The 17,162-nt window shown below is 42.7% G+C and overlaps 1 protein-coding gene and 1 long non-coding RNA gene across 2 annotated transcripts in view; one reads left to right on the top strand and one right to left on the bottom strand.

Annotated features, from left to right (window-relative positions):
- Positions 1-17,162, top strand: part of TMEM178A (transmembrane protein 178A) — a 297,669-nt gene that overhangs the window by 64,691 nt on the left and 215,816 nt on the right. The window lies entirely within an intron of this gene.
- LOC119512933 lies at positions 3,084-10,494 on the bottom strand. The gene is made up of 3 exons (XR_005212485.1): positions 10,396-10,494; positions 7,948-8,091; positions 3,084-3,620 (listed from the first exon to the last, which is right to left on the bottom strand). It is a non-coding gene; the product is annotated as an uncharacterized LOC119512933 (long non-coding RNA).

The raw sequence follows: 17,162 nt of genomic DNA, 5'->3' as shown, positions 1-17,162 counted from the left end.
CTCTATCTTAGTCTCCGCTTTTGGGGACACTCCAGGTTAGAACAGCATTTTAGTTCAAATTCTTAGAAGAGAATCTGATTAACCCCGTCTGGCATTTGGATTTGATTGCTTGGTTCAGATTCTACTCCTGATCCAATCTCCTGGTGAAGGGGGCAGGGAGTCCCATGAAACATGGAACTGTCCTTCCAGAAGTGTAGGTGGGACTTCTTAAGGTAGAAGAGGTAAACAAAAGAGAGATGGTTGTGGGAGGCAAAATTGATTAACACGTCCAATCTGGGCCTTGCTACGCAAAGAGTGTTCTACTGAACAGCAGCATCGGTATCACCTGGGAGCTTGTTGGAAATGGGGTCTTTCAGACGCTCAAGCCCCATACCTACTGAAGGTGAATCTGCATTATAACAAGATTCCCCAGTGATTTGTATGTAAATTAAAGCTAAAGAACTCTACTCTAGAGAGTAATAGTTATCCTTTAAAAGGGATTTTTTTTTAATGCAATTTTATTGGAACATAGTCACCTACCATATTATCATCCAAAGTGTACAATCAGTTGTTCACAGTATCATCACATAGTTGTGCATTCATCACCATAATCAATTTTTTAGCAGTTTCATTACTCCAAAAAATAAGAACAAAAATAAAAGTAAAAAATAAAACCCAAACATCTCAGACTCCTTCTCCCCCCCATTATTCATTTACTTTTTGTCCCCCTTTTTTCTACTCATTTGTCCATACACTGGATAAAGGGGGTGTGAGCCACAAGGTTTTCACAGTCACACAGGCCTACCATATAAGTTATATAATTATACGATCATCTTCAAGAATCAAGGACACTGGATTGCAGTTCAACAGCTTCAGGTATTTCCTTCTAGTTATTCTAGTACACTAAAAACTAAAAAGGGATATCTTATAGCTCAACTCCATCTGAGATCTTTCAGCCACTAAAACTTTATTTTGTTTCATTTCTCTTCCCCCTTTTGGTCAGGAAGGCTTTCTCAATCCCATGATGCTGGGCCAGGCTCATCCCCAGGAGTCATGTCCCAAGTCGCCAGGGAGATTTATACCCCTGTGAGAAAAGGGATACTTTTAAAAGAGATAAAATGTTGAGCCCAAGGTCAATGGAAACTACATTTGGAGAAAGGGGAACACATACTACTATTATATGGGAAGTTAGAAGAGAAAAAAATGGGATTAGATATATGTGGAAATACTTTAAACTGGTAATGTGTCTAGGTTATTATACCCTGTACCATAAACCTGAAAATATGTTCAAGTAGGAAAATAAAACAACTCCCAAAGCCAACAGAAAACAATGCTTGCATATCATTGTAGACACAGAACAGGTTCTTATTGAATAATTGTGTTGGGCGTGGGGTGTGGGTGTCTGTGGGTGAGGCAGAACTGAGCTTGGCAATCTACCACTTCCCTCTATGCATTCTGGGCTTTGCCATTCTCCTTCTGAAATCCTTAATTTGCTCCCCCTCAGTTCACTGCCCCCTCCCTCATGTAAAAACTCTCACTTACAGACATGGCATGTTAGCAAATGTTTAACAACTGTCTCTCCAGGAAAAAACAAAAAGCCCTGATTGGTAGCATTTGCCAATTTCCATGACACACGTACTCCCATCATGGCTGATTTTAAACTGCCAAATGACATTACTGAACACAGAGTTGGGAGGAGAGACACACAATCAGCTCTTGGAGATGGCATAAGCGGCTCCAGCACACCATAGAAATAAGTGGGCAAGAAGGAAAATAAAGGGTGGAAAGGACATCACAGAGCGGTTTGTAGCCTTCCCAGAAGTGATGGAAGGAAAATTAAGTGAATAGAAGACAGACCTGGAGTACTTCCTTTAACTTCCATAAAAATGATTCAGAAATATAGCCATCTTCTTCTTCAAATTGAATAGGACTCTTCAGTGGGCTTGCCTTGTCTCCTTGACTCTATGCTGCAAATTTTGGCCATGTCATCCAATCTATGACCTATCTCTTAGTTTCAACTTTACTGAGAACTTCATTATATTGTAGCTTTAATTGAACCAGAAACTCAGCTGGAAAAAAGGTTTTAGGACAGAATGAATGACTAGTGTTCCGTATTTACTGAAGCTGCTTCCATAAACATTATCTAGGCTTTGGAATGCTCACATCCACCCTTCAGGGACATACCATAGCTCATTCTCCCCCACCAGAGTGTAATACTAATGACTTGCACCCATCTTCCTCAGGTGTTACACACCCTGCTTCTCTGGCCACAGTTCAAGCTCTCACCTGGTTTCCTTGGAAATCATCCAAGAACTACATACCTGCCTTTCCTGGGACATCTCCAGCTGGCACCTAACTCCCTTCCCTTGGAGGTATTAGCAGATGAAATGCATATCTAACTTGTCATAGGCACTGGCAGGTAGCTTAGAGCTGTCCGTCCCCCGTCCGTCCCCCGTCCCGTCCCCCGTCCCCCCCCCGTACCCCCTCCCCCCCACCAACAAGCACTGCCCTGGGGGCTTAATGTTGGTTCTTTAAAAGTCTGGTCCAGTGGCTCCATCTCCTCTAGGCACCTCCAAAGATTCATACCATTGGTTTCTGTTGGTGCAGCCCTGGGCCAGCTGAACAACTCTCTCCTCACCTTTACCAACAAAGGACACATCGGAATTTCCCGTAATTGCTCTGCTCTGGTTGATCACCTTTTGCTTTTTTTGGAAAGCATCCAGTGCTAGGAATCTAGCTCACTAAAGACAGCCCAAATGAAGGCATCTTAGCCTGCATGAAAGGAATTTTTTTGTAACCTTCTTTACGATGTCTAATCTGATCCATGGTGACTTGTAGAAAAGAAATGCTTTGATTAGCAGGTTAAAAGTGTTCATTTTTACAGTCCTAATGTCTGTTTGAAATGTAACAGCTTGTTTAGTCCTCTCCCAGATGACTGTACCTTTATCTTTAGACCTATGATTTGATTTGTATTCTAGAGCAGAGACAGAAGTTAGAAGGAATTTCTGTAACCTTTAATTGTCGGATCTGGGGCTTTTTTTCCTGAGAATTACTTCTCTTCCTACCAGCCACCCAAAACAACCACTAGTTAATTCCTTGTAATTCTCATTTTCTCTCTGTAATGCTTGCTTCTCTGAGCATATAAACACATCACCACCCTTCCCTTAAAAGGCATGGCCAGCTGACATGATTTAGAATGTCTACACTGACAGAAACACTCTAGGTGGTGTGGCCAACCCACCACAGCTTTTGTGCCTTCCCAGGTTGGCGAAGGCAGTGAGGTCACAGGTCAGTGTGCCCTTCCTGCAGGCTGAGGTCCTTTTCTGCCCCTTGAGTGTTACATATGAGTGAAAGCTTTTTAGTCCAAAGGTTTCCAGACTCAAAATGCCTTTAATTCAAGTCCAAGTTATGCAGAAAGGAATTCCAGCTTCTGCTGTTAGGCCTGAGAGGCTGACCAAGCTTGAGGAGCCTTGACCTTTCCTCGTTCTCCAGTTTGTCCTCTCACCCTCCACGGAGAGTTTCATTCTGCGGTGCCTCTAGTGAGGTTGGAAGGTGGCCAGTCTGGACACAAAAATGGAAGTGCCTAAGGGCAGAGATTCTTCCAAAGTTCCTGGTTGTCAGATGAAAATCATCACATGGCTCTGAAAAAAGATAAGAAACGGATCAACATTGTGAAAGAAATGTCTTGTAAAGAAGAGAATGCGAGGTTCCCTGCATTATGTCTATGGGGTTGCTTTGCTTGGACCATTTGAGCCACCTGGACCTTCTGCTCTTTGACTTGAGCTGTTCAGCATGAGATCACCACTATAATGGGTAAGGGGATGGGCAGACTGGAGAATCTGGATCTTAGGAGCTCAAGTGAAGACAGAGGGATCAAGCAGTTGTGAGGTTAGAATGCCCAAGCCACTAGGCTCCAGATGAAGCAGGAGCCATTGCACAGGAAATCCTGCATTGCAGTCAGTAGCATTATGAGCAATGTTTCAATGAATATATCAGAGAAGATCACCTTGAACAGGCACTTTTGAGTTGATGACACAATCCAGGAAAGATTGATCAGAACCACAGAGTTCATCTATGGAGGGAGGAGTTCTATGTAAGGATATGATCCCCTAAGGGTGAATGACATAGTGACAGCTGCTATATCATTATATGTGTGTGTGTGTGTGTGTGTATGTTTGTGAATGTGTGTATGTGTGTGTATCTTACCTTGCTGTACATTTGATTGGGAACATAGAGAAGAGATGGCAATAGGATTTCGACTCACATGTAAACATCGATCAAGGAGTATTGTGTTAAGAAGGACTGGGAAATAAGAAGGATTGGTGACAATATTTTGTAACTCCTCACTTCAAGAGGTTGACTCCATTTCCTCACTCCTTATATCTTGCTGGCCTTGCAAATTCCTTTGCTTAATAGAATGTGACAGAAGTGGGTGATGGTGCAGATTTTCAGAATGTCCCACAGTGGTGTGCCTGGTTCACAGATGGGCTGCCCCTTCACCAGGATGGCGCTTCATCTGTTTATTCTAAAATGGGTACATGTTGGTTGGTTCCTTGCCCTCAGAAGAGGTAAAACATAGTACAGGAACTTAATATAAGCATTGAAATCAGGTTAAGGGGATTAGCTATGGGCATTAACCTGTATCTTGAAATCATGGAAACAGCCTTTCCCTCATCCTCCCCACTTCCAAAAATATCTTTCCAAGATATCCTCTATTGTTTTGCCAGTGCATTTGGGTCTTAGTTTGCCTTATAAGGCTATTTCAGGGTTTCAAGAGCTCTCTCATCATAGGAAGTTTCTCCTGCTGTTCTGCCTGATTTGCCTTCTGCTTAAATTTTACTTCATAATGTCTGTAAAGATAGGGAGGGCTTTATGGGGCAAAAGGCCCAATCATTGTGGGAAGAGTGAATCATTCCAAAAGAACAGTGAGATGGGCTGGAAGGCCAATGCCGCTGAGGGGCAGGAAGCTGGGGGTGGACAGATTATTAAGAATAGCATCAAAACAGTCTGTCTTCTTTCTCCATTGCTCCCACCAGGGGGTGCCCAGCATCTCAGAACACTCGCTATTATTGGGAAGTTGAGGTTTGATAGGGAAATCTCATAATAAAAGGGCACTCGCTGGCTGACCCAGGTTTCCTGTATCTCTGCCCAGAGTTGAGAAGAGACCTGGGGATGGGGTGGGATTCCCAAATCAGCAAGTATACAAATCCCTCGGAAACATTTAAGGATTCTCAAAGCCCATTAGGACCCACTAAATGGCATCGAAGTCAGGGCTGGAGTAGTCAAGCGCCAGAGTAGCCCTGTGGGACCGAGGAGAGGTGGTAGCAAGGTCAAGAAGTTGTGGGAGAGAAAAGAAAGAAAAGAAAAGAAAAAAAAAAAAAAAAGAAAAAATTTAAGTAATAAAAAAATAAAAGAAAAAACAAAGTAAAAAAAGAGTAAAGAGGAAAAAAGAAGTTGGGGGTGAATAAGAAATGAGTGTGGCTGAGGGATCAGTTGGCAGTCAGGGATGGAGTAAAGATCAGGATGAGGGGAAAGAGAGTGGGCGATGGGCGTGGAATGAAAGCCAAGGAAAAGGCAGCATATTTTGAGGCTATTTCAGAATGACCACAGCAAAAGTTTCAGTTGTGATTGCTTTTGTGCCAGAAATGGGTTCAAATTTCAGCTCAGTTATTCAATAACCATGTGACCTTGGAATCTAGGGCAAGCTATCTAACCTCTTGATCCTCAATTCTCTCATCTTCAAAATAAGAATAATGATAGTAGGGTTAATTGAGAATTTTAAAAATAATGAATATAAAGCACCAAATAAACCTAGTCTTCTCCCTTTCTCTTTCTACTACTTGGAAATGGCTAGGGCAAGAGGGTCTGCCTTGGCCTCTGAAGGTCTCTGCAGTGAATGCCTGGGGCAAACCGGGGGAGTCCGGCCCCTCTGACCCTTTGGAACAGACCTCATACTTCGTAGGCCTTTGAGCTCTGATTTAGAACCCAGCCGGCAGCTAGGTGTCTGCAGCTCATCAGTCTTGGAGACTCCAAGCCTTCGGTCTTGGATAAATAAATTGATAAATTATCTGGTCCAAGGTCACACAGCTAAAGTATGCCAAAGACTGGCCTGGAATCCGGGTGCAATTCTCCCCCAAATTGCCAGCGAATCCATGCTAATGTGACAATGACTTACAATTCCTTCCCCAGTTTTCCAAAGTATGGTTCATAGAACTGTACCAGTATCATCAGGTAGGCTTTGATAAAAATGCAGATTCCTGGCCCCCTTCTAGACCTGGGGAATCAGACTTCCTAAAGTTTAAAACCAATGATTTACAAAGTTACCAGTCCCAGGTTACGTGTTGGTATGGAAACACAATGCCTTAATGCGCTGGAGAAGTTTTTTTGTAGGGGAAAGTTGGGGCCCTTAGGCAGACTTCTTATTTCAAAATCCTACTCCACAGGTGTCCCTGCCCCTGCGTATTTATAGAGCCATTTCTGCCCCCAGCTACCTATTTACTTCCCCTCTAACTTCCGAAATGCTTTTCTGAACAGTTGCAATGAAGCTCACAGGAGACCATTTCTGTGAACACCTGGTGAGATGGTGCGATTGGAAAGGTCAGCGTGATTCCCTCCTGAGGCAGGTGATGATCCAGTGTCCCAGCCCTTCACTGTCAACCCTCAACAGTGGGGGCATTCCTCAGCTTTTAGCTAAGACTATGTTGAAACAGACCGAGGGCAAGTTTTGGTTATGTTTCTGGGGAGGGGGTGGCACCAGGATAAAAGTTGATCACCAGTTACAGCTTCATTTGAATTGACTGTAGCACTTGCTGCTAGGTTAGCTGTGTTTAGACTGAGGCTTGGGGCAAAATTTACCCCTTCCTCTAAAGCTGTGACTTATGACCTCTCCCGCAGTTTAGAGAGAGATGGGCTCCAGCTATGGGAACAACCTCCGTGAGGTTCCTCCAGACAACAAGGACAGGATGAACTGGCTTTTCAGAAGGAGCTTATGATTGTAGCTCACTATCTAGAGGCAAACCTTCTCAGACTTAGAGAAATGGGCAGGAGCAGCAGCCGCTGCGTTAAATTTTGACTGGCTCCTGCAGCCCTGGAGGGTCCACTTTGGCCCCTGAGGGTGTCTGCACTGCAGAACTGCAGTGAATGTTCAGGGCATACCTGGGGCTGCAGAAGGATTTTGCAATAAAGATTCATATCAGCTTCAAAGTACCCAATGTGTGCATTAAAATGCTGCCAGAAATGCAGTCTGTGGCTACCTTAAATCCTTTTTGGAACAAAGTGGGCAATAAATACCAGCAAAATAAAACAAAGCAGGTCATTGTTGTGGGGCAAATGTCCCTATTCTGTGTACCTAACTGGCTGGCTGGCTGAGTCCAGGAGGTTAGGGGCAGGACTGCTTGGAGATGGTTTTGATCTCCTTAAAATAAGAGGGGCCACATCCTCTCCTGGGGAGCTGGTAGTAAAGGGCTCCCTGGACAAAACATCATTTTCGCTCTTCCCTATCGGTTCTTTCTCTTCCTGTTTTCTAGGAGCAAGAGGATTCATCTGACTCAACTGGAAATGGCTCCCTTCCCTAATTTATTGTTCCTTTCCCAAGGTTTCCCCCCTCCCGGACTCAGTGTGAGCAGGCAGGAGCAGGGGAGGACGCAGCCACCGCATATGCACAAGTTCACGAGCACAGAACTGCCCCTGTACCAGGCCTGCAGCAAAGACAGAACCCGCCCCCTTTCTTGTCATTCATCTGGTTTTGTAGAACCTGGAAAGGAAATGAAATTCCAAAGGCAGGAAATGACCCAGAGACCATAACAATATGTGAAAAGTCAAGCCGGTGCTTCCCGTCACTTTGTTTCGGACTATTCTAATCTGTGTCCCAGGAAGCCTAACCCATTACCAGATGGAGAGCTGTTTTCAGACGCCTTTTGGCATCTGTCATTCCCGGCTGGTGACATTTGCACATTTCAGCAGACAAACCTGTCCCGGCATCTTCAAACTTCCAGGGAGGCGCAACCATGGCAAAGTCCTCGGGTCTCTGGCTGACGGCACCCACCGTCTGATCTGCTTCCCCTGCAGCTGAACTCCCGCTGGACTCCAGCCTGGAACACTAGCACGCTGAGTCTGTTCTTGAAGATTTGCAGAATCCTAAATTAAAATTCTCCGTGTTGCTAGGAAAGGCTGGCTCTCATGCCTGCTTCATAATCCCTTCTCACCAGGCTTTCCTAAAGAAACTCGATGAGTCAGGAAGGAAGAAAACGTGTCTGAGGGAGATCTGAGGGTGACTGGTCCCTCTTATTTCTTCTGAAAATTTCCTCCTGTTTTACAATTGTGGGTAACGTTTAAGGATTTGGTTTTACTTTTTCTCTGTTTCACTCTCTATTTGCTCTTACTTTGAGAGACCCTTCATTTACTACTCAAAAAAAAAAAAAAAAAAAAAAAAAGGTGCCTCTGGAGAAGCAGGAAGCCCTCTAATGGGGGGTTAGTCACTGTTGCAAAGTTTAGATTTCACTTTTATCCCCAGGAGCAGGGCAAGAAAAAAGCTCCACCCCTCTCCTACTCCCAGAAGGAACCATCACTCAGCTGCTTTGTTCTGGCCAGGAAGCCTGTACTTTTCCTAGACTTCTAATTTTTACTGAACACCTTCCATCAGCCTTCCTGCTGCAGGCCGGGTGCCAGTTGGACTCTAAACACAGCGAGGTGGCTTCTGGGATACCTGCTCCAAACAGGTATTCTGCTAATCCCCCCACCCCCACCCCCCAGGTAATTGGAAAGCAGCTATAGTTGAGTGAATAATGTGCTTTACTCTTTCAACACTTTCAAAGTACAAAGAACCCAATATATTTTTTGACATACGATTCATAGAAAAGCTCTAGCATGAAAGAAGGGGGAATTTCAACACCAAGCTGGTGAGAACGGGATCAGTGGTGGAGGGTTCTGCTCTGTTGTGTCCTGGCATCAGATACCTGTCCTCGAGCATGAAGCCACTCTGTGCCACTATCTAAAATTATGTTCTGTTTATTATGAAAGCGGTTTTTTAAAGTATGTTCTGATAAGCTTGGATTTATCCCTGGAAAGGGAATATGCTCTCCATTATAAGACAGTAGCTTCATATCTGAGGCAGGTGGTATCAACCGCAAGTAGCAGCTAGCAAATAGTAGATAAGAGAAGCTGGGAGACCTTCAAAAGGAAAGGAGAGGCACAGAGAGAGAAAGTGTCGCTTTGTTGTTGTTATTAGGAAGAGACACTCCTGCAGCAGAAATGAGACATCTAAGAGTTTCTCTCTCTCGTTTCCTCTGCCTATGGAAAATGATCCCAGAAAAAGCTAGAAACAGAGGACACAGGGAGGTCATCTCTCCAACTATTGACACCAGCCAAACAGGATAAATAGTTCATATGATGACGATGATGGTGGTGGTGATCATGATAAAGAGAAAATATTGACCCAGATGGAAAAAACAAAGGCTTTTGATCTAAAGCTATGCTTAAGAACCAGTGAACTGCTGTCAGAGCTACTTATATGACCCAAGGGACTTTGGACTACAATTACAGGAATTTAGAGTGACTGAAACAAATAAAACTGGATAGAAAAATCAGGATTAGATTAAGATATGATTGAGAACAGTGAAAAATTAGTGAGAAAAGTCTTGAGTTAATTGTCAGTTAAAAAATAAATAACATAGTTAAGAATTGTATTGTTATTTAAATATTTCAGACAAAAGATTTTGTTGTGTTCTCTTACACACATATTTGGAATACCTGGCCATTGGGCTTTTCACTGCCCACCTGGGCCATTAGTCTGGTACTGCCTTCATCACAGATAAAGAGCAGAGGGGATACACAACTTCTTGAGCACTGGAAGTGAAAAGTCAGCGTAATAGCATGACAGTTATATTCTGCTTAACCCCAGGTTTAACAGAAATAGTTGCCAGATACTTAGAGTAGATGCTTAAATTTTACAAATGAGAAAACAGAATCAAAAATGGAAACAGAATTAAAATGGAAAAATGGAGAAGCTGTAGTCCCTAAACTGTGAGCTAGGCAACCAGTCACCACAGCGAACTCAGAGGGGTGCTGGGGCCTGTTTGAAGTGACACGGGAAACGTTCCAATACTTGACATCCTGTTGGACACTAAGTCAACCACCACCAAAGGTAGTTCTCAGGCTCAGCCCAAGATCGTGCTACATTTATTTTAAAAATGTCCTATCTTTGATAGTCTGTGTTTTTGGCAGTTACTGGCATAAAATAACAAGTACTATGTGAACATCAGTGTGGGACAGGAGGTGAATTCATCCATATGAATTCCAAGTTTGTGAAGATGTTCAGTGTCTATTAGTGAGGGTTCTCTGGGGAAATAGAACCGACAGGATATATATACACACATATATAAATGTGAATATGAGATTTTTAAGTAGGAATTTGCTTACATGACTGTAGGGGTGGGCAAGTCCATATTTTGTAGGGCAGGCTGCAAGCTGGAAACTCCAGTGAAGGTTTTCATTGAATTCCCCAGTAGAAGCTGGCTGGCTGAAGAGAGATGGAAATTCTCCCTTCTGATTGCTGAAATCATCTGCTCTCCTTTTAAAGCCTTCAACTGATTGAATGAGACTTCTCTCACTGTGGAAGGCAATCTCCTCAGTCCATTATAGATGTAATCGGCCATAGATGCAATCAATTTTCTGATGATTTAAGTCCATGAAACATCCTCACAGTAACAATCAGGCCAGTAGTTGCTGGACCAAACAACTGGACATCATAACATAGCCATTTTGACACTTGAATTTGACCATCACAGTGTCCAAAAGGCATATACAACCCATTATATGTGACTGTGGTTTTTAAAGAATGAAATAAAAATATTTTTTTCTTTCACTTTTTGTGCATTGTTTTTCAAATAGCTAAGTTGTTTGGACCTAACTACTTAAATGATATTTCTTCTAGGTATTTCTTTTGGCCTAGAGGCTCTGTGAAAAAATTACTGACACATTGAGATGTTGTGAAACGAGAAAGTTTGGGAAACTCTGGCTTACAGCATTATGAGCTGTTTCCAGTGGGTCAGGTTTGTTCTAATGGCTTAGGCTCATCTGTTAGAATTAAAGGATGGTTAGAACCTTTTCTGCCCAAGCCAGCCATGGTACTGTTCTCAGTATTTTCCTGTGTTCCCATATAAAATAAGCATTCCTGGTCCAGACATTGTTTATTAATGCAACTATTTGGTAGACTATTACAAGTTGTCTTATCCAATGCTTCAAACTATTTCTAGTGAAGGGCATTTTTAAAAAGTTCCAATCTGTCATGGACTGATACTTTTTAAAAATGCAATAAAAATTAATTTCTAGGAAAATGATCATATGGTTAAGTACTGAAGAAATGTCAAATTGTCATAAAAGTTTCTAAATGCTTGCTTTCAATTTCCATATTTGGCTTGTTTATGATTGGTAATAGTTTGTGGAACAGACTTTGAGTAGCATTGATTTAATAAAAATGTAGATATATACATTTATGCACACATATATACATACAAATATATTTACTTTTTATTTTGAACTAATTTTAAGTTTACAGAAAATTTGCAAAGCTAGTTCAGAGAGTTCTCATATATCCTTCACCCTAGATCCTCGATGTTGAAACCTTACATAATCAAAGTACAATTTTTAAAACTAAGAAACTAACATTAGTACAATACTGTTAGTTAAACTACAGACCTTTCTCAAATTTCACCAGATATATTTTAAATAGTGAAGTCACAGCTCTAGCATGTGCAACTTTAGTAGACACTGGGCTAGAAAATTTTCTCAACTCAGCTGAGAACATTGCTTTATTTTGTTTGCAGATTACCCCACTGAGAACCAGAAAAGTTTGACAATAATTGTGGATTGTTCTGTAGAAGAAAATACAAACTACAAACCTCATTTAGAAACATCTCACACGTATTGACTGCGCCAATACCACAGCTCCTAATCTTATCTATCATTACTGCCAGAAATAACAAACGCTTTTGTAGCTAAAAAGATTAGTCATTTAATGACTGACTATAGAAAAGTAATGCTTGGACTTGGACGTGGACCTGAAATGCCATGCATTTTTGGCTAAGTCACCCCTTCTCATCTCTTCTGTGAAATATTTTATTACCTCCCACAGGTAGAACCCAGCTCTGGCTTTTGGGGCCCCTACTATAATGATGATACAGATTTCTATCATAGCACCTGTAACACTACATTATTATAATGTGTGGGGGTCTGCTACCTTGCTAAACCATGAGTAACTCAAGGACATGGCCATATCTTATTCACCCTGGTATCCTCAGTGCCTATCATGATGACTTATGCGTAGTAGTCATGCAACACCTGCTGAATGAATGAATGAGTGAATGAACGAACAAACGAACTCAACACACAATTTCCATCAATGTTTTTTTTCCTACTTGACCCTCTTGGGAAAAGAGCTCATGCCTTGAAATTATTCCAGCAAATAAGACGATGCCACATGTATATTAAAAGGTAAAGCTTTCAAGGGCCTTGAGAAGCAGATAGGCTTTGAACGCCAGGTGTGATTTAAAAGCTGAATAAAGAATATCACTTTTACGAATAGCACAAGTGTGTGGGTGCTGACTCACTTTATTCAGTAGTCTCATTGTACTCCTCAGGTAATTTTATCCACCTCAGTCAAATCTGCTTTGGACCCAGGCTGATGGGTTATTATTAGTTATCATTATTATTCAGCATTTCTACAGTTTGTGTTTTCAAAGTTTCAAAGACAGCACTCTTAATGAGCTAGGCCACTGAAAGGCAGTGAAAGGAGGTTATCTCACACATAGCAGGGATTCAATAAATCTTTGTTGACTGATTCATTGCTGAACTCAGCTGGAGACAGGCTGGTGCCACCTGTGGGATGAAAGCCTCCCCCACTTGTACATGGTGCAAGAGTGTGGGTTGGAGAGGAGAGGAGAGGATGAGGCAAGGGCCCAAAGTGTGGAGAAGGAAGGGAAATAGAATTTCCTCTCAGAAAAATTTGAGAGTGGAGCAGCTTTCTGAATCGCAGACCCTCTTCAGCAATCCTCAGGGCACGGGGTTACATACACACCATGTTTACTTGCCCTATGAATGAGTAGATCCTTTGGGGTTGGAGATAATATTCCAGAGACTGCTTTTATCAGTCTGGTGGCCAGTTGTCAGGAGTCTACTTATGATTTTCATATCACTTGATAGTAAAGCTGGGAAAAAGAAGATACCAAGAAAAATTCATAGGAACATTAAAAGCTGAATAATAAGGCATTCTTGTAGAAGGTGTTGTGATAATGTGATAAAAGTAACAAGGAAACTATTGCTTCTAAAGGTCCCTAGTGGCAAAGACAGACTGAATATATAGACTGAGATGGAGAGGAGAAGAGATTTACCTCCTACTTCCTGGGAACCTCACCTCCTCCTTAAAGCTCTGCTCATTGGCTTGCTCTGGCACTGTCAGAGCACATTGAAAGTCGGGAGGTGTTTTGAGAGTGAGGGGGTGTTGGTATTATCGGCTTAAAAGAGAATAATACATTAAATCCCTGATAAGTACTGAGTAAATCCACTCCCTCTTTTTTTTTTTTTTTAAAGCAGATGTCATTTGTATACTTTGGTTTTATTGGGCAATGGCCACAAATATTTGTCTGGAACAACTTGGAAAAAAGGAAAGTTGGGAAGATAAAAATACAAACGTTGCCCAACAGTCAGGTTGTCGGGGGAAATGTGGACATGCTCAGAAAAATGTCCTGCTGTAAACTCAAACACCTACCTCATTATGAGCCTGGCAAGCCAGGTTACCCTGGGGCTACAGATGAAAGCCAGTGTGGAGGTCAAATAGCCAGCCCAGAGACAGCTGCAAAGCAGATTTCTCTCATTCTGGGTAGAAACTCAGGTCCAGACATCAAAGAGTGTCACGAGGATTAAATGAGATAATGTCTACAAAAGTGACCTGTGCAAAGCCTGGCACCCACCAGATGCTCAAAACAAAGTAGATTCCTTCCCTGCTGAGCCTTTATAAGGGCTAGGGGTGGGTGTCTGAAGGCATCGTGTCTAGGACAATGGATTCACACCATGCGGGTATTCTACACTTAAAAACACTGGAAAGTTGGCCCATGTGAACGCCAAATTCTTCCATTCTGGTTGAGATGAGCCATAGCTAGGGGTGCAGCTCAGTTTCCTTACTTGCAAAATGTCACGCTTCTGGAAAATGATTTTGTGGGCTGAATGAGGAAACATACCTGGTATGATTTCCTCAAAAAATGATTGGTCTGGATTTTAACTCAGAAGTCCCTGAAGACTCCTGCTCACTGGGGCTGCTACTGTTTCAAATTTGGGTGGTAATGACTCGTTTCTCTGAGCTACTTGGGCTAGGCTTTCTTCAGTAGTACCTTACCAACTTCTCACAAATATTTTGCTTAGAGTCCTAAACCCAGAGAGCAGCATCAAGACTTTGACTCCAACTGCCTCACTCTCCACCAGAGCTGTCATAACTTCAACAGACTTTCCTCCATTGGTGACCACCTTGTGATCAGGCAGTTATACCTGCCTCGTGTTTCTGACCAAAAGGCAAGGCCCCGTGGCCATCTCTCCTCTCCCTCCGTATCCCTCTACTATGCTGGGCTCTCTCTCATACTATTTTCATGTTTAGTCTCTCCGTCTCAATTGGATTCTTCTTGTCAGCATTTTAACATACTTAAGAGTTCCACTGGGGGCAGGGACAGACACAAGTCTAGTCCAACCGCACCTTCTCCTCCCCACTTTACAAAGACTGTTAGAAAAAATGCCTGCACTTGCTGATTCTGTTTGCTCACTTCCCACTCACTTCTCAGGTCACTCTCAGGCTGGTTCCTGCTCCGCCAGCCCAACAAAACAGCTTAAACTATGGGCATTCATCTTTCTAGGCCTCTCAGCAGTGCTTGATCTCCCCTTCTCCCCCAAACATTGTCTTTCTTGGCTTCAATGACATAAGCTTCTTCTGGTTTCCTCTCTCTTCTCTGCTCATTTTCTATCTCTTTTTCAGCCTTATCCTGTGCTACTCAGGTCAATAAATATTAAAATACTTAAGGCTCATCCCAAGACCCTCTTCTTGCTCTAGACCATCATATCCAACTTCTTACTTAACACCTCCACTTGGATATCTCATAGGCATCTAAAATGCAACATATCCAAAACCAAACTCTCACTCTTTCCCCCAAATCTCTTCCAGCGCTCAGTGTATCACCGAACAGTATCACCAGCCATTCTTAAGCAAGCCAGAATTCGGAGTCGCCATGACCCTTCCTTCTGCCTTCCCCTTCAAGTTCGAATTTGCTTCCAAAGTCTCTCTGAATCAATACTACACTCCCTAATTGAACTTCCACTCTCCTAGTCCAAGCTACCATCATCTCTTTCCTGGATTCCTGAAATAGCCTCCTTTTTGGTCTACCTGCAGCTATTCTGATCCACATTGCCCACGATGTATCCAGAGTGATTTCTTTGTCTGATTCCCATGTCTCCTCTCCCAATCCCCCAAACTTTGACACGTTTAACATACTTGAAATATTCCTTACCCTCACCACAAGCCCCTGCACCCATCCAGCTTTATCTCCAGTGTGCTCTGCCTTGCTTTCTGCACTCCAGCCACTCGGGCCTTCTCTCAGTTCCTTTTACTTGCCATGCTTCCTCTCAAATCCATTCTCTGCCAAGAATGCTCTTCTCCATTCTTCATCTCATAACTTTCACACTTTCTTCAAATCTCAGCTCAGTCATGGCTTCCTCAGAGCAGTCCTCTGTGACCAATAAAACCTCTGTCATACAGCCCTAGGTACTCCTTGTGTTGATCACAGTCGTAACTTATATTTATATGGGTGTGATTATTTGATGAATGTCTATTTCCCCACTGGCTATAAGCCACAGGGTAGTGGCTGTGCCTGGTTTTCTGTGCCTAGAACCAATGCAGTGCCTGCTATATAGTAGAGGCTCAATAAATACATTTATTAAATAAGTTACTGAATGAATACGGGAATGAATAAGGACTTTGGTTTTCTGTAATTCCTTTGGCTCTTTCTACTCCTGGCTATTTCACCCAGGATGCCCTATCTTTGTCAAGTCGTCGGGATGCCAAATTGTGGATCTGGCATATATGTCCACCCCCACTGTGGGACCTACTTCCTAATATTAGAAATGAAACCCATGAGATTCTGAGAAGCCTTTGAGCACTCTCACCTATATAATATATTTAGCTCTCCTTACAATGCCGTTATTGTAAGGATTCTGTTCAGGGTACAGGATTAGGCAATACGAGTATACCCCCTGAGGAGGGGTAATCTCTGACCTAGAACAATAGGATCATTGACTTGGAGGGAAACTTAGTAATCACTTAGTCTAATTTCTCAAGCAAAACAGAAATCCCTTCTGTGACATTCCTGACAGATGATGATAGCCAATGTTCATTGAGTTAAGTCAATTATTGTCTTACAAACATTTATATGATGAACCCATTTAATCCTTACAGCAACCATATGGGGTAGGTTCAATTACCATTATCTGCTTTTTATAGATAGGGGTGCTCTGGTTTGCTAATGCTGCTATTATGCAAAATACCAGAAGTGAATTGACTTTTATAAAGGGGATTTATTAGGTTACAAATTTACAGTTCCAGGGCCATAAAATTGTCCAAGCTAAGGCATCAACAAGAGGATACCTTTTGAAGGAAGGCCAATGGCATCCAGAACACCTCTGTCAGCTGGGAAGACATGTGGCTGGCATCTGCTGGTCCTTTACTCCTGGGTAGCATTTCAAAATGGCTTTCTCCAAAAGGTCTCTGGGCTTCTGTCTCTCTTAGCTTCTCTCTCTCAGCCTCTGTGCATTCTTGCTTGTTCTCCCACGGCATTTTTCTCTAAGCATCTCAGGGTCCTCTCTTAGCTTCTCCGGGGCAAACTCTGGGCTTCATCTCTTAGCTTAGCATCTCCAAGCATCCTTCTATCTGCATCTCCCAGCATCTCCACGCATCTGGGTCTGTGTCAGCTCTTAGCTTCTCCCGGGGGCAAACTCTGGATTACATTTCCCAGCTTCTCTCTAGGACTCCAGTGATCTAAGTAAGACCTACTTAGTAGGGAGGGAATGGGCAAGGTCATACCTCCAAGGAAATGATTTAATCAAAATGTTTTGCCCTAATCAAAAGACTAATAAGTCTGTACCCACAAGATTGC

Source organism: Choloepus didactylus, chromosome 17, assembly GCF_015220235.1.
Source record: "Choloepus didactylus isolate mChoDid1 chromosome 17, mChoDid1.pri, whole genome shotgun sequence".
Taxonomy (NCBI): Eukaryota; Metazoa; Chordata; class Mammalia; order Pilosa; family Megalonychidae; genus Choloepus; species Choloepus didactylus.
Note: the sequence above shows the minus strand (reverse complement) of the source record. Positions and strands in the feature narration are given on the sequence as shown.